This window comes from Amphiura filiformis, chromosome 2, assembly GCF_039555335.1.
Source record: "Amphiura filiformis chromosome 2, Afil_fr2py, whole genome shotgun sequence".
NCBI classification, from domain to species: domain Eukaryota; kingdom Metazoa; phylum Echinodermata; class Ophiuroidea; order Amphilepidida; family Amphiuridae; genus Amphiura; species Amphiura filiformis.
Genome location: NC_092629.1, coordinates 65,545,977 through 65,563,981, shown reverse-complemented (window position 1 = coordinate 65,563,981; position 18,005 = coordinate 65,545,977). Strand labels below are relative to the sequence as shown.

At 38.6% G+C, this 18,005-nt stretch overlaps 1 long non-coding RNA gene across 1 annotated transcript; it reads right to left on the bottom strand.

Annotated features, from left to right (window-relative positions):
• Nucleotides 1-10,760: 10,760 nt before the first annotated feature.
• On the bottom strand, nucleotides 10,761-15,068 carry LOC140146539 (uncharacterized). Its single transcript, XR_011858258.1, has 3 exons — nucleotides 14,811-15,068; nucleotides 12,208-12,290; nucleotides 10,761-11,794 (listed from the first exon to the last, which is right to left on the bottom strand). It is a non-coding gene; the product is annotated as an uncharacterized lncRNA (long non-coding RNA).
• Nucleotides 15,069-18,005: the final 2,937 nt, after the last annotated feature.

Sequence of the window (18,005 nt, the reverse complement as noted above, 5' to 3'; positions counted from 1 at the left end):
TTACTCTTTCAAGCTTTTAATACAGATAATTCTTTTTATTGTTTGATGAAATATGTTTATAAAATTTCCTTGTTGCTTGCTTCACCTATTCCAGCTGCTTTAATTGCATTATTAATCACCTACCCCTTGCAAATAAAGAAATATGATTTAGGATAAATAGCGCCATCTATAGTTTGTATTTAGTTAATAATAAAGCTAATTCTATATGCATCAAACAACCGTGGACCATGCGCAGATATGGCTGGTCAGGAAGATATTTAATATCCCGAATTTATAATAGGCCTACCAGTTCCACCGTATAACCGATTTGCTAGAGAATATTTGTTACCATGTTTAATAAATTTGTATTTATCGTATAATAAAATGTAGCCCAATGTATATATGTGTACCTAGTGTGTGGATCCACTCTTCAAAGGACTTGGCTACTAAGCATGTCGGGAAGGATATGGCGGTATGCTGACCTACGAGCTTGTGTGCGATCATGTGTGACAGGCAATTCCCGATAATAATCAAAGTTCCCTGACCAATATTGGAATTTGACCTTTGATCCCTAAATTTTGGTGGGTCTCAGCTTGGCACAATTACCTGGCTGATGGTGACTGTACCCACCAAGTCTCATGCCCATCCGACACTTTTTACTAATTTGACCTCAGACGACCCCTACTGACCCCAAAATGACCTTCCAAAACTTGGGCTCTAAATGTTGACTGTACTATTTCATGCCCATACAAGAGAGCGCACCACCAATGATTGCGCCATTGGATAACACAGGAAAATACGCACGTTTGAATGGATCAAATTAAAGCTTATCACGTGTAGAATATTATTCTTTTAACAGAATATGTTGGTGACCATCTACTTTTTTTTGCTATTTGGCCGCAAAGAAAAAAGATGCAAATTTAACCTTAAAAATCACTCAATTTTTGAAACCGGACGTTGTTCAAATTCGCGCCAAAACTTCACCTCTGAAATAAAATATTGGGATTTTTTCTCAGATTCTTTCATGCAGACACTTGTCGGAAGCAAATTAGCTGAAAACGAGCGAATTTTGACAATATCTATAGAAAATAAAGCCGCAACAAGCTGAAATAAGCGGTGGACTATTTTAACCGAATTTCACTGGTAGGCCTACATAAATCGTGGAGTGATTTGGTGGTGCGCCCTCACAACAGTTTTTAGTCATTTGACCTCAGGTGACCTCTGAGTGACCTCAGATGACCTTGCAATGACTGTTTCATGCCCAAGTTTCATGCCCCTGTGACAGTTTTTAGAAATTTGACCACAGATGAACTCAGATGTCCCTGAAATGACCTTCCAAAATTTGACTTTAAATGTTGACTGTAACCACCAAGTGTCATGCCCATGGATGACCTTGGATGATCCCAAAATGACCTTCCAAAAATTTGGCTCTAAATGTTGGCTGTACCCACCAAGTTTCATGCCCATACAACAGTTTTAGTAATTTGACCTCAGATGACCCCTGGTGACCCCGAAATGCCCTTCCAAAAATTTGACTCTTAATCTTGACTGTAACCACTAAGTGTCATGCCCATACGACAGTTTTTAGTAATTTGACCTCAGATGACCCCTGGGTGACCTTGGATGACCCCAAAATGACTTTCCAAAAAAATGACTCTAAATGTTGACTGTACCCACCAAGTTTCATGCCCATACGACAGTTTTAAGTAATTTGACCTCAGATGACCCCTGGGAGACCTTGGATGACCCCAAAATGACCTTCCAAAAATTTGGCTCTAAATGTTGACTGTACCCACCATGTTTCATGCCCATACGACACTTTTTAGTAATTTGACCTCAGATGACCCCTGGGTGACCCCGAAATGCCCTTCCAAAAATTTGACTCTTAATGTTGACTGTAACCACTAAGTGTCATGCCCATACGACAGTTTTTAGTAATTTGACCTCAAATGACCCCTGGGTGACCTTGGATGAACCCGAAATTACCTTCCGAAACGTTGACTCTAAATGTTGACTGTACCCACCATGTTTCATGCCCATATGACAGTTTTTAGTAATTTGACCTTAGATGACCCCTGGGTGACCCCGAAATGACCTTCAAAAATTTGGCTCTAAATGTTGACTGTACCCATCAAGTTTCACGCCCATATGACGGTTTTTAGTAATGTGACCTCAGATGACCCCTGTGACCTTGGATGACCCCGAAATTACCTTCCGAAACTTTGACTCTAAATGTTGACTGTACCCACCAAGTTTCATGCCCATATGACAGTTTTTAGTAATTTGACCTCAGATGCCCCCTAGGTGACTTTGGATGACCCCGAAATTACCTTCCGAAACTTTGACTCTAATTGTCTAAATGTTCACTGTACCCACCCAGTTTCATGCCCATACGACAGTTTTTAGTAATTTGACCCTAGATGACCCCTGAGTGACCTCGGATGACCCCGAAATAATCTTCCGAACATTTGACTCACATGGGGGGGGGGGGCACCGACCATGATTGGGGGCGCACCGGGGTCTGGGGGGGGAGGGCACGAGCCGTTTTTCGACAATTCTCCTACGGGAATTTTTAAGACAGATCGATTGGGGAATATGCCCCTATGACTACACCACTGTACCAGAGAGCTCCCTTTCTCTAAAATAAATCTATAGCCTATACAATAAAGGAAATTAGATAAATAGGCCTACGTAAAGCAATAAATATGTATATTTTTTAATATCAAAGAAGAACAAAATATATCACAGAAGAAATACAATAGCAAAAGAGCATGAAAATTATTGCAAAACTTTAATGAAATAGGCCTAGGCCTAATAGTAAATAGGGAGTTTCATGAATACATTGGTGCGCGCGGGGTAGGAGAATAATGTAGGCCCGTATGTGTAAAAATCAAGCCCCTCCGCCTCCTCTAAACGATAAAATGATAACTTGACCCCCCTATACACTGCTGTTGCAATTGCACTGATCCCAAAATGGGGGGAGAAGGGAGCGGTAAAGGGTCCAGTTTGGCCAGGGAGTTTGGAGGGTCGGAGGAGCCCGTAAAAAGGCCCTTTCGTTTTTTCGGACTCACTTTTATAGGCCTCCCGGATAGGCCTAAGGTCTCTGTTACGTTCCGCTTTGCTTTTAACGGGCTCAGGTCCATAAGGTGGGCCTACCTTTTATATTTTTTTACGAATTTCCCTCTCATTCACATGATTGGTCGAGCGCCGAGCATAAAACAATCGTGCCTGATGATGGAGGTCGGGATGTACGATCATGGGGTAGGGGAAAGGAAGTAACTTCACTTTTTAATGATGTTATTGTAGGCCTACTATTTTGTTTTTGTTAGGGGCCTATTATGTTTTTGTGAAATAAGAATCGCAAGCTTTTTTCTTCGGAAGAAGGGTTTCAACTTTGATATAAAATTGGATCAGTTGAGCCCATATTTATTGGTCGAGTTTTAAAATATTGGACGAGACGTAGTCGAGTCAATATTTTACAACTCATAGCGAGACCAATAAATATTGGGCGTAAAGCATCCAATTTTATCATTATTATGTTTTGGATCCAATATTATCACAACTTGGATCCCTCAAAACATAATAATATAAAAAGTCGGCGTCAATAAAACCCACCCCCCCCCCCTTTGCCATTTTATGACCCCCCCCCAACCACCACCGATACACCTTACCCCCTAAGCAGACTAAAATTGTATTGAAATCAGTATTTTTGAATAAAATACTGACACCCGGGTAAACAAACTATCTGTGGTCATCAGATATGACTGCCTACATTTTGGTCATCAAAAATTTTATCAAATTGGCAAATACGGTAGCGGTAGGTATTTTTTGGCAACCCCAAAAGAGCTCTCGGCCAAGGGTTTCGGGGTCCGCTAAGGGAGCTATATGGTTTCTGCAGATTTAGCACCATAGAAAAGGCCATTTCAGTGGGTAAAAATAACATTTCAAAGCTCCTGGCTTGTTTTACACTTTTAATAAAAAAGTGCTTCCTTCTTCCAGAAAACATGCTTCAAAGCTTTGAGTTTCCTATACTTTTGTACATGAGAGACATTCTTTAAAGTTTTTTTTGCCTAATACTATGGCCTACATGGCTGAAATTGATATATGTGATGCGCAATATAAAAGTTATGATTCATCAAATTTTTGACCCCCCCCCCTTGGGTATATGGGAGGGGGCCCACATGGGGGGGGTACTAATATGCATGAAGAATACATTGTATGATAAGAATATTTTGTAAAATTCGGTATGTTAAACATACAGAGTGATGTCACTGTAAATTGGGACTAAACTAGTAGGCCTCATCATCATCAGTCGGCTGCGGAGCAGGCGACTACAAGCTTTCTCGAACTAATGCGATCTTGGGCAAGCGAAACAATTTTGTTTGGCTGCAGCATCCCTTCAGTATCTCCCAGGAGGTGCTGGACATACTGTAAGTACAGTGTGCGCGGCCGTCCCGGTTTCCTCTTCCCATGTGGTGGAATATAAAGCGCATATTCTTTCACAGGCTCGCCATCTTCAAGACGCAGTATATGGCCGAGAAATTTGAGTTGATGAATCTTGACTCTGGCAACCAGTGGAGTGGTGTTGGTCAGGTTGTAGATGGTTTCGTTTGGAATCCGATCCACACGCTTGATGTTTAACATGACTCTGTAGCAAGATGTTGCAAATGCATTGATCTTGTTTTCCATGTCCTTGGTAATTACCCATGACTCGCACCCTACAAAGGAAATACATACGAGGGTTGGTCAATAATATCCCGCAACAATTATGCATGACTTAGATGACTGTTACTTACGATCAATAAAGTTTGTACCTTTGTCTTTCAAAACGCACAACAATTAGTATCAGAGTACCTTTAATTACGTTATCTCATTTGCATAAAGTCATTGCTATATGTACACTGATAATTGTCAACATTGGCGAGAAATTTGATTCGGCTTTGAGGAACGTGTAATAAAAAGAAGCAGAAGTAAGGACCAAAGCAGTTTTCAAGCCTTATTTTTGGTATGAGGTAATCTGAGTATATTCAATTGATAATTGTGAAAGAAGAAATGTATCCGTCAACAGATGAGGAAAGGGACCGTCTTTGAACTTCACCAAAAATAGGCCTATAACAACAAGCAAAAATGGTGTGAAAATCGCAAAAAGGAGCCCACACGGCAGAAGAAAGAATCCAAATTATCTCCAAAATAAAACAAAACCAAATATGGTTATTGGTATGGTATTAGAGATCATAGTTAGGACAATAGAATTTGTTGCAACAAAAAATAGAAATATGCGCATGCGTTGATGGTATGCATGATTGAAAGTACCAAAATGTATGAAAAAAGTAAAAATTCATCAAAAACGCGCTAAAAATATGACTAATACAAGGTTTGCGGAATAGCTGTGTGAGTGAATTGCTATACCAAGTATTCTGCTAAAATTAGACACACCTTTCGAAATTCAAATGTTTTATTCAATCCAGAGCCTCTCTATGGTGTGCTACTTTAATTACAAAAACAAGACCTTTTGCAATTAAGGGTTCATTAAGAAAGAAATGTTTTATGGTTTCACCACTGGAACCTCCCTTTTTTATAATCAGTAGATACCCAATCAAACTAGGTACCATTGGTTAAATTTTGTCATCGATTAATCTTTCTATCTCTTATTATGTAAAGAACAATGGGTGATAAAGCCTACTCAAAATTGGAGATATTCAACACAATTTCTTTTCTTTAATAAAAATGGTATATGTCTAAAAAGAGTCCAGCATCATGCCTATGTTATCGGTCTATAAAGCTGCAAAAACCGTGCCAGATTCTATACTTTTATTCTCGAGATATTTGGAATTATGTAACAATACCTCAATTTGGCGCGAGATTTTCTTGACTACTTTTCACCATAAATCAGGCAGTGCCCATACGCTATTGTGTTTATGCTAATGTCATTACGTAATCAAGCATTCAGCATCGCTAATACATATTCGTTTTGAAAGACAAAAGTACAAACTTGAATTTAGCGTAAGTAACAGCCATCCAAGTCATGCATGAGCGGAGATACACCATAGTTGCGGGAACTTATTGACCAGCCCTCGTACAAGCTCACCCAACCTCCCCACCTCCAACCCCAAGTCCGCCCCGACTGACGGCCACACAAAGCCAAAGGATACAGCTAAAAGGTTCATATCAAACCTTTGACCCAAGTTTGCTTCCACATGACTTGATAATTATTAGAGTATAGGCCTACATAGGCCTATACGGCATCAGTCCAGCATCACCTCATCGTTCATTACATACTTCTTACTAGGGTAATATTCATTGAGGAAAAGAGATGAGTTTTTGAACGCAAAACCCGACACAATCAGTATTATGAGTATAACCTGCTGTCCGATAACGGATCAAAATTCATCAATTTTGGACATATGAAAAAGCTTGAAAAGGTGTTCTAAGGTTTTCATTTTAAAATTGGAGATGTTCCCCACCCGACTCCCCCTGGATGTCCCCAACCAATCACAGGCCTCAAAAACTATACAGGGCCGGTCGGGTTTTTCTGGCTGCATTACAATGCGGCAGTGTCTTTGAGGCCGAGTGCGTCTTGGGCCAGTTGAGCTTGCAACTGCAGATGATTTGACATGATCAGTCCCAGAACAACGCCAAATATGGATTAAAAGACCTTTGACCTTGGATGTACAACAGCATGTTATGATCTAATGGGAAACTGTGCACAATAACAAACACCATTTCTATCAAAAAGGCAACGTCTGATATAATTTGAAACCACATAAATTACTAGAGTTGGTTCTTCTCTTGGATTTGGGCCAAGCTTTAGAATATCGAATGTTGCGTTTTGAAATAAAACAAACCAGAAATTTATCACCCATTGTAAAAGATATGACACATGTACCGAATACATGTACATACATTGGCTGACCTTGTGGATTTCCTGGCCCAGTCATGCTAACCACATAAGGAGATTATACGATTAACCTAGTACAGCTATTGTCATAGCAGGGTATTATTATGTAATACTCCTGATCCATATTTGGCGTTCTCTTGGACTGATGATGCTGACATCTTTAGTATGTTTTATAATAGAGATAATTGTGTTGCGCATGACAGATGACAAGCTACTGCCTGTCAATCAAATTTGTTACCAAGCATCGGTAAACAAATTTAACAATAGGAGATGACTGAAGGTGACAAAATAAGCTAAAATGGTCATTTTTTACACTTTTTTTTTATTTCACATGATTGGTATGCATGTTTTCTTACGTGTAAGATGATAATATATTTTTTGAGGTGACAAAGCCTGAAAAGATATTGTTTAACCTTAAACGACGTCAAATGTGCCACAATTTGGTATCACGAATCATTATATATGATGTGCAGTAAATATTCATATATTCTTTTATACATAGGATGCTTCAATTTTGACACAAAAAATATTTCATTGAAAACCCTCTCACTCGGCGATTTAAATAAGGTAACAACGCTTCCCTAGAATGTGCAATAAATTAGCATTAAAAGTTTTCTTATTTTAGCAGCATTCTAGAAACTCTTGCCGTTTGACGAATTGTATGTTGTGATCCTTTCCATAGTGTTGCTAGTATTCCTTTAGTTCAGAGACCGTTATCTTGAGCTATTGTGTTGATAATGTAGTCTCGCGGCCAGACTGTATGTGGCTATCACGAACATACAGTCTGGGAAACTGAAGGATCTACGTGATTGTGATTGGACAGTCGATTCTGAGTGTCAAGTCACGCAATTGATATAACATCGTTCGCAATTGGTCAAGATACCATGACGTAATTTAACCCCGGAAGCCGTTCGTCAGCTGGCTGCAGTGTATTACGGGGATTTCCCGGGAACTGTTTACGGTTGTTTACGAGGATTTTATGTAAACAAACAAGGTGCTAAACATGAACAAAAGAAAGTATAATTAAAATGCTGTGTGGCGATCCGAGTGACACTTTATGGATACAATTTGTATGGATTTACCGTGACCGGCGCGGCAGACAGCTGAAGCACGATGGCGACAGAGACAGCACAGGGCAGTTTTGTGCTGATCTAAGAAAGCTTAAAAGTGACGTGAGTATATTTATATTTAATTAAATAATTAGGTGGCTGGCATTTTCTTCGGAAGGGGGTGGGTCTCAAATATACTTGGGGGGGGGGGGGTCATACAATTTTTTAAACCAAAAATAGGGGGGGTTATATTTTTTTAACACCCAAAATAGGGGGTTTGTAGAATTATTAAGGGCTGGCGACTAAAAATTTTCACGCGCTGCGTGCGCATTATTTAACTTCACAATCAAAATGTGCATACAATCTATAGCTATATAATGCAAATTTTTTATGCACTTCACGCATCTTCATCGCTCTTAGCCTTTGGCGCACTCCGCTTTAGTTCCGGCAATGAATGATTTGTCTTGAGTGCGTGTAGGTGGAAGGGGGTGGGGGTGGGGTTGGTCATGAAAATTTTTGACCCAAGATAAGGGGGTTGTTAAAAAGTTTTGGCTGCGATAGGGGGGTCATAAAAATTGACTCTGGTCACTGACATATTTGGGACCCCCTTCTGAAGAAAATGCCAGCCCCTTATACTAGGAGCTTTACATGAATTGAATCCTACAGTCTGAGGGCCGATGACACATTCGATGGGTGTACATGTAAGGTGCTTGCATGGAAGGTCATTAGTTCAAATCATCCTCCACTGACCTCCAGACCGGCGCTCCAGAAGACATGCAAATGCATTTGCATGTCTTCTGGAGCATGTCTGGAGGATGAGTGAACTGATGACCTTCCGTGCAATAATTAGGGACTGTGCAATAATTATGAGCCGGGGGGGTAAAATTTCCGAACGGTTCGCCAAAAATTGCTTGCCCCACCCTCTCTCAACCTGCCAAAATTATTTTTGCCCCCCCTTGCGCATGGCCGCATGCCAAATTTTTGGGATCCTAATTTACAAGATACATGTTGCGAGCGCAGCAAGCAGGAATATTTGCGTATTTCCGTACTGTTTTCCTAAGCCTTTTTAGAGCGTTTTATTTAAAAGGCGCCACACGAATGTGTGCCAAAAATTCCTAGCACCCCCAATTTTACCCTCCAGGGCTCATAATTATTGCACAGCCCCTTATATGTACCGCAGGGTGGTGAATGGGGGGGCAAAGTTTTTTGGTAGGCCAAAGGAGGTTTGATTTTAAAATAGGTGACGAAAAAATAAAACCCTGTTCTATGGGGCTGACCTACTGAGATTTTTTCCAAAATTGGGAAACAATTTAAGTTTACAAATGAATGCCACTGAGTAAACCAAATGTTGGGAGGGTAATTTTTAAAGTTTGACTAGCTATAAAAATGTACCTACAGTCCACCTGATCTGCAACCAGTATGTGACCAGTCACAGTGTATCATTTTCAATTTACCACAAAAAATTGTTTGATTTTAAACAATAAAAATATTTTATTCTTTTTCCTTTAAAATTTACAGGTTGAGGTGGTAAGCCGAGTGGTTGACCAAGCCTGGGAAACTTACAGAAGCCACCTGGGAGTCAGCAATATGAGGTTCCACATTCTGCATTATTAGTCTGATGTACACTGGTGTGGCAACAAGCATTCCACAAACAACTTTTAATTTAACACATTCCAATTTAGAAACTAAATTTATGCAGTGAACTGTGGCAACAAATGAATAAGGATTGATATTATGAAGCTTTGTTAGACTGGATAGACAGAAGCTGAGAATCATGTTTATTCAGTGATTCTCAAATCTCCAATGAGTGCACCACTATGAACTCTTTAAATTACACCATAGTACCACTTTCAGTGCACCTTAATAGCATGTAATTGGTACAAAATTCACAGCAAAAAATCATCTGGCCATTCTTACATCCGTTCACAGCTCAACTTATTGTCAGAAAAATGCAAGTATTTTCATACCCTATGAAATACTTCCACTAACTCATTGTGTGGCAATAGATGGCCTTGAGGTCTACATGAAATGTGTAATTTCCACCTCTTGATGAGAGATGAATGACTATAATCTGACTTATAAATGACCATGGTATATAAAAAATACATTTTATTCAACCTCTTTTCATGGTATCTGAAGATTTACTTTTCATACACTATTGAAAGAAACTATAATTATATTTGATAACACAAGCACTGGTAATACTGTTGGTAATTACAAATGGCATTTAATAACAATCATGACTTTGTATTTCATGACTTTGTATGTGTAACAATGGAAAGAAAGAATAATAATTACAAGCATAATTATTTTAGTTTGTTTGAATTTGCTTCAGTGTTAATACCTGGGGAACTACTCAGAATAAATGTGTTGTCATCATCGAGCAACAATCTGCAGGAAAGGGTACTCTTTTCATGCATCATCGTGGTCTGCAATTTAATATACAATCCTAAAACCTTTGGGACAAAAATTTTTTTGCAGGCAAAATAAAAATCATGAAAGATCATGGGTTTTATTTTTGCCTGCAAAATGTTTTTTGTCCCGTAAAGGCTGTAAATGTTTGAAACTGTGAATACAAGAAACTGCAAGTTGAAGGGGTTGGAATAAGCGATAGCCCGATAGCCATGCCTACCAAATTTTCCATTGGGCTATTGGGTTTTATCTCCATGTGGCCCGTCGGGCTATTTAAAAACATTTAATTAATTAATTTAGTTATTTATTTTTCGGTTTTGGAGTGTCCCTGGACCCTAGAGCTAAGGCCATCAAAAATTGTTTGATTGGCGTAACCCGAGCGACCCTAAACTTAAAAACCCTAAAAAAATAAAAATAAAAAAACCTTTTTTAAAGTTCCAAGGCCTTTATCATACGCAATTTACAGCTTAAAAAGCGGGTGCAAAAACGAAGAAAAAAAAAAGGGAAAAAATGCTGACCGACCTACCCTAATTTTTCAAATGTCAATCAAACAATTTTTAGGCCTAAATGCTAGGATCATTCATGGTTGATATTTAAACAAGAAGAAGAAAAAATAATAGGCCCTAGTGTTTTTAATATGCAAATAGTTATATATAATGTGTTCATGTCATACTCTATTAATGATTTCAAAATGGATACAAATGCATTTTGAAATCATTAATAGAGTATCTCATGAACACACCGAATTATAGCTTTGCAAAATTACTGGGGCCTTATTTTTCTTATCTTTTGTTTTAAATGTCAATGAAGACTGATCCTAGCATTTAGCTCTAGTACAGGGACACTCCAAAACCAAAACAATAAAAACAAAAAAAACACTTAAATACAGAACTGTACTCTCTGAACTTTAATTATTGTTCCAAGTTTGGTTCCTGAACCAAACCGTTGATTTTCAAAATTAAAAAGTAAGTGACAGATGCTTTACCACGTAACAACATACACCTTTTTAATTTCTTTGTAGCAAAATTAATTACGGTACTCAAAAATTAAATTTTCTGACTGCAGTTCTTTCAGAGGCCCTGTATTAAATCAAATTCCTGTGTCATAATCTTTGACTGTTATACATGTGTACATTGTTTATGTAATTTTTTGAGTAATACTGGAGCCCTTTTAGTTTTGTTCTCCATGAACACAATCATTTTGTGTTCTGTGTTTCTGCACAATTCATTTTCATACAGGCCAAACAAGTGTTTTTGTCTGATTTTTCTCAATTGCTGAATGCTGTAACTTTACATCTAATTGCTATTTGAGAAGTATGTGACAAATCAGTAGGCTACATAATCCACTGAATAATCAGCAATAATAGTTCTGTCTGTTGATTCAAAAATCGGTTGTTCGCTATTTATGTCCAAGGTGGCCATCACAAGGTCCAATTTCCAAATCATCATGCATGCTCCTGTATATGTAAGACAATAATAACAATTAAACATAATATATTAAATGGGTCTGATAAATGTCTGCATGGAGATTTATTCACCAATAAAGTGAGTGCTGAGACGTCTCATGCATGTTTACGTATCATCGAATCAGTGACATTATGGGGATTTAGTATTTTTTCTTTCAAATCAAAAGCAAATAAAAAGAGCCATTTTAGTGTGCTGCCATAGATTATGTTTTTCACATTTTCAAGCCTTTCTGTGATTGTTTAGGGTAATGTAGCCTCTTCCAGTTTTTTAGTTGCTTGTCTTATCTAGGCTTATTTATATTCCACCATTCTTAATTAATTTCACCAATATACTCTATGGTGTTTTGCTGTTGGCATGATTCTACAGGAAAAAATGAGTTGACATTAAGCATGTTTCTACTTACAAAGTAACAGGTCATTGTCTGTCAGAAACCCAAGATCGTGTTGCATCAAGCCATCTCCATTACTGTTGTTCATCAAATGTCAACTGCAAACCAAATACACAAATTAATGATTTAATAAATGGCAGTTTTTCTCACAAATGATGTTTTCATCATAAAATAAGTATATCCCCATTTACCAATTCCTCATGTTTGCTAAAAAATTGTGCCCTGAGCTGGCGCTCTAATTGGATATGGTATATTAACCGGCACTCAACTTGAGCTAGCTAAACCTGATTTATCTCTAGGCCTCAACCGACATGGCAGAACTGTCTACCGATTGGATATCGATGTAAATAATATCGGCCAATATCTGATCCGATCAGATATCAGTTAAAAATTCTTTTTTTTTTAATTCAATTTAAAAAATTTTTCCAAAGTTTCCAGCAACTTTGAAAAACCACTGGACCTATTCGGAGGTGCTAAGATCAGCCAAAATTAATTTGAAAAAAAAATTGGAAACAATTACGATTTTCCATGCATTTATAATAATTATGTAATAGATGAAGAGCTAAGAGGTAAACATTTGTTGATAGTTTGCATATTGGATAACAAACTGTAATCTTTGCGTAATTTTGTTCCCAATTTTTTTCTTCAAATTAACTGTGCTAGCACCTCAGAATAGGTCCAGTGGTTCTTCAAAGTTGCAGAAAACTTTGCAAACAAAAATAATTGGAAATTTTTTTTGAACTGATATCCGATCAAATACCGATATCGAAAATATCTGGCCGACGGTACGATATCCCATTTAATGATCGGTTGATCCTATTTATCTCCAAACAAAAATGATACTGAGATATTATTTTAACTAATTTTGAGTTAGATTCAGAATGCCAAAATCGGGGACTTCACATGTGAAAAAAAATCCCCACCATACTCCCATGGGACCAGGATTTGTACCATTCGAGAATCGAGACAGTAACGTTTGCTTACTACTTACTTGAGTACTCTAGCTTCAAATTTGCACACAATAGTTTTACATGTACAGCTTTGTACGCTCGATGCTCGAGTCCATTTGCTATCATTATTTCAGTGGATCTGCCGATCAGCATTGACATGTAATATTTCTGCTGATTTTGATGCAAGTTAAAATTTGATTGAGTCAACTGTGTATTTTAAGGAAATGCTGCCTGTCTAATATTTAATTGAAGTGCAAACTGCAATTTTAGCAACATGTTTGATACGATCTCCAGCAGTGATCGGCTTTGTTTACTTACAGCTTCCCTAGCCATTGATTTCTAAGTACTAGATTTTGATAGCTCAGGACTCGTCTTTAAATAGTGTGAAGCTATCTGTGACAAATTCGAAGCTAGACTTCTCGTACAAGCGTTCATGTTTATTGTGTAATTACACACACAATCAAACGTTTATAAATTAACACTGTATGAAGGCCGCAGTCACCTCACACTTCATCCCGAAGCTGGTGCACTGCTGCCTTGCAATGGTGCTATAAGTATAATATATGTTGCACTTGCAGTAAATCAAAGTTTGATGAGCGCGTACGTACCGTGATGTTGTAAAGTCTGAGCTAACAATGTGTTATGTACAGCACAAAGTTAATTTGTAAATTTCCACTGACTCCACATCAGCAGATCACCTCTGCAGACAACAATCCAACGCTTGAATATGCCTCATCAGTCTGGGACCCTCCAACCAAAGACCTTGTGAATCAGATTGATATGGTACAGAGGCGTGCTGCCCGGTTCGTCAAGTCTGACTACGACCAGAGGCATAGTGTCACCAGCATGCTGGAAGATCTTAACTGGAAGACCCTTCATGACAGGCGAGCTCACAACAAAATGATCATGATGTACCGCATTGTTCATGGTCTGGTAGCCATTCCATCTGGCCCTCCTTTCCTGTACCAATCCTCCGAGACCACCAGAGGACACAACATGCAGTACAGGCAGCAGCACTGCAGGATTCAAGCCTACCAGTACTCATTTTTCCCGAGTGTCATCTGCATCTGGAACCGACTCCCAGCATCCGTAGTGTCAGCAGAATCCCTGGACCAGTTTAGAAATAATCTGCGTCCACTGGCTCTACGTTAGTCCTCAAGTCTTGGATTCTTTTTACTCGCACCTTGTCTGCAACTGCACCTGTATATATTTTTTTCTTCATGAGCAGCTAGAAGCCGTGTTCCCGCTCGTCCACATTTGCACTGCACACAGTACGACGATACTCTCGAAGAGAGGAATGTACTCACCGGTAGAAGAAGAAGAAGTGTGTTCCAACGGTAATAAAAAATGACTGACTGAGCTGAGCTGAGTAAATTTTGTGATGTACACTCTCGTCAAAGGTTTACTCATGTACTCCAAATGCCATGCCATCAGACAGAATCAGTATGTAGAGTATCATGCATGCATGCAATGGCTAGTATTATAATATATTTATAATATTCCAGTGTAATAGTATGTATGCCATGTACAAATGATGTAAACATTGTAATGTACAGGAGGATGTATATTGTATGCAGAGATTGCAGGGATTTTAGACTGGACTCAATGGACCTGGCCTGTCGAGCTGTATCAATAAAATCAACAGAAATCAGTTCGTTAAGTACTTACTTTCTCGTCTTGAGATTTTCTTTCATGAAAAGGTGCTCAAAATTACCAAATAGATGTTGAAAATTCGGTCAATTTTCAATCAAATCTGCTCGCGTTGACAGATCGTGCTACGGTGCTGCGGCGAACGAAATCAATCAGCTGTTCAAAGGTCAGATCAAATTGATCAGGTCAACAGTCACTTCCGGCACCCGAAATACGGGGCACCAATCAGAAGAGTCGTTATATGTGCTCTTTTGCAGACTGTTTGTTAGGAGGATCGACGAGTGTCAGACCGACGCAAACTGGCTGTGTAGGAGACTATTGATAATGGTCTCTGGGCAGCTAGCCACCTCCATTACTCTAGGTAATGGTCGGGGCAACGAACCTTGAACAAAAGAAATACATAATCAGTGAATAGAAATGGGCTAGACGTATATCTTTAGATATATTTGTCTCAGCTTAGCGCCACCTTGAGCTTATAGTAATTGTATTTGGATGTAGTCTCGGGCCCAGACTGTGTGCAACTATCAGGAATATACTATACGACGAGCGTTAAAACCGACACAACACAAACTGGACGCAAAGTTCCCGGAACCACCGCTAGGTGGCAGCACACGACGAAAGCTTTGATGGAACACCTCAATTATTTTCATATGCAAAAACCAGGTAATGCTCTGAGATGCCCGAGATATCTATGATGTAGCCCAATTTTGACATTTTAGCGCATGGAATGCCTTGGTTTCAAAATGGCTGCCCGGTGAAGTAAAATGTGCATTGGAATAACACGGCGAGTTTGGATAGATGGTAGGATTTCTTTTTAATAAAAATGTATGTTCCCCTGACTGTTATTAAAGCTTGTACCGGGTTGAAGATTCAGATATTTGGAAAAGAATAAGTAATTGGAACATAGGGAAAGTACTAAAATCATAGCTTTTATACTTTTTGTTATATGATACTAACTAGTTCATCCCCCAATAGCTACAACACAGCGCTACCAGTAGGGTTCAATTGCCTATTGTGAGTGCCCCTGTGTTGTGTGCATACATGTACAATGTAGTTAACAATAACTGCATGATGCACTTCTCAGGTGGCACATCCCCCTCATCTCAGACCCCGCCTCGCGACGCGATGGGCAATTCACGGCCATTTTTACATTTTAGATTTTTTTTTCTCACATTGCCCCCCTCTCTGACTGCTCTAGACGCAACGTTCCCGGAACCACCGCTAGGTGGCAGCACACGATGAAAGCTTTGATGGAAATTACTTTCATATGGAAAAACCAGGTAATGCTCGGAGATGCCCGAGATATCTATGATGTAGCGGTTTGTAGCAACAATTTTGACATTGTAGCGCATGGAATTATGCCTTAGAATGGTTTCAAAAGGGCTGGAAACGCTGAAAAATATGCGATACATCATAGATCTGGGCCAAAAAAGTGCATTTAATCGACATATCTAACAAACTGGTATAGTTAATATTGAAGTTACAAATACAAATATTTACAATTAAAGTTGTAATCTTAAACTTACAAGTTACAAGTACAAATATTTATAATTATAAAATAAAAAAATAAATAATACTCTTATACAATATTAATAGTGACGCTCAGGTCCACGGTGCATTGAGCCCTGGAATGAAAATATAACAGGGGTCGCTGTTGTAAGCCCAAAGGGGAACTTCGTTATTATCTATAAGTCCCTGTTCGTACGTGAATCATGCTATACATGTACACTACAGGTAGCCGGGTATAGCCCCCTGTAGCCCTCTTCATCTGGCCACGCCACCAACGGCATTTATCTCTAGTTCCGATAAACTCTGGATCCACCAATGGGTATGTCTGTATTTTCTTCGTGTTCGTCTTTTATGGTGATTTAATTTCTTTTTAAATACAATAATCCGGACTAAATGCCTAACCAATCATGACCTCACGCAACACACTATCCACCACTACACCGTGAATTTTCCGATGACGTACAATGTAAGGCGGAAATACATGTAACACACTTATGACCATGATACCACGTCTATGGTCTGCTTTTGCATGGCTTTTTGATCAACTTTCGTCATGTTCGTGGACTGTCTGAATATTAGCTGAATTATTCAGCGGCTCGACAGTAATTTTTTTCTGTCCTCAAGTCCGCCTCAAGTGCATAACTGCCCGGGATAACTGCAGACCGGAGGTGCAGTAAGCAAGATTCACATACAGGTTAGTATACACGTTTGACCGTGTCCGTCCGTTTAGGTCTCATCATCAGCGGCAGTGCTGTATAAATTTGGGGCTGTATTAAAAGGGCATTTCGTGATCCACAGCATCATCCCCCACTTTTCTCAAAACAATTTGAGGTTTTTATGTCAATGGAAACCTCTGGCTCCATAATGTTTAAGTGCAAAAAATTTCTTGCAGATTAATTCGTTTAGCAAAGATATCTTGAAATTTTAATTTCGTTCTGGTATATCAGAACGAAATTACAACACATTGTCTATGGAGCAGTGTAATACACATAATCATGCATAACTCTCAAACGCAAAATCGAAATTTTTTTTGCTGATATCTACCGAAAAATGTCATAAAAAGAGAATGCTAGGATCAAGAAATACTCCTTTAACCCGAAACCAGTGTGGGAGGATTATTTACTGGGGTGGGTAATTGAATTTATTTTTGCCTTCAAATCAGGGAAAATAATTTACTGGGTGGGTAGCTGTAATTAATGGCACTCAGACATGTAATTTTTCTAAAATATGGACCCGTTTTTGAGAAGAAATCAGTTTCATTGTGAAAAGTTTACTTTTATACGAAGCCGTGGACCTTTTATGCGTGATTTTTTTTTATCATAATATACTCCTGATAATTTCTTGACGATACCATTGTCATGATTGTATATACCTAATTCTATGTTCGGACTCATTTGTCATGATTAGAGCTGTTGATTTCTTGGTTTTCAAATTCTGTATCAGTTCTAGACTTTGTAAATTTGTAAGAGTTTTAGGATGTATTATTTTTGGTAGACATAATTATCACGATTATGTCAAAGTTCGGAGGGATATTGCCAAGGCGTTTAATGGTTAATACTGATATTTACCAATTACCATCAAGTGAATTTTGACTGAAGTGAAAGACCGCGAAATACTGGGAAATTCTAATTTAAGTGTATTTCAAAGTCGGGTAAAACATTTTGTGCCTACTTATACATCTTGGGAGATCTTGGGTATGAAGTT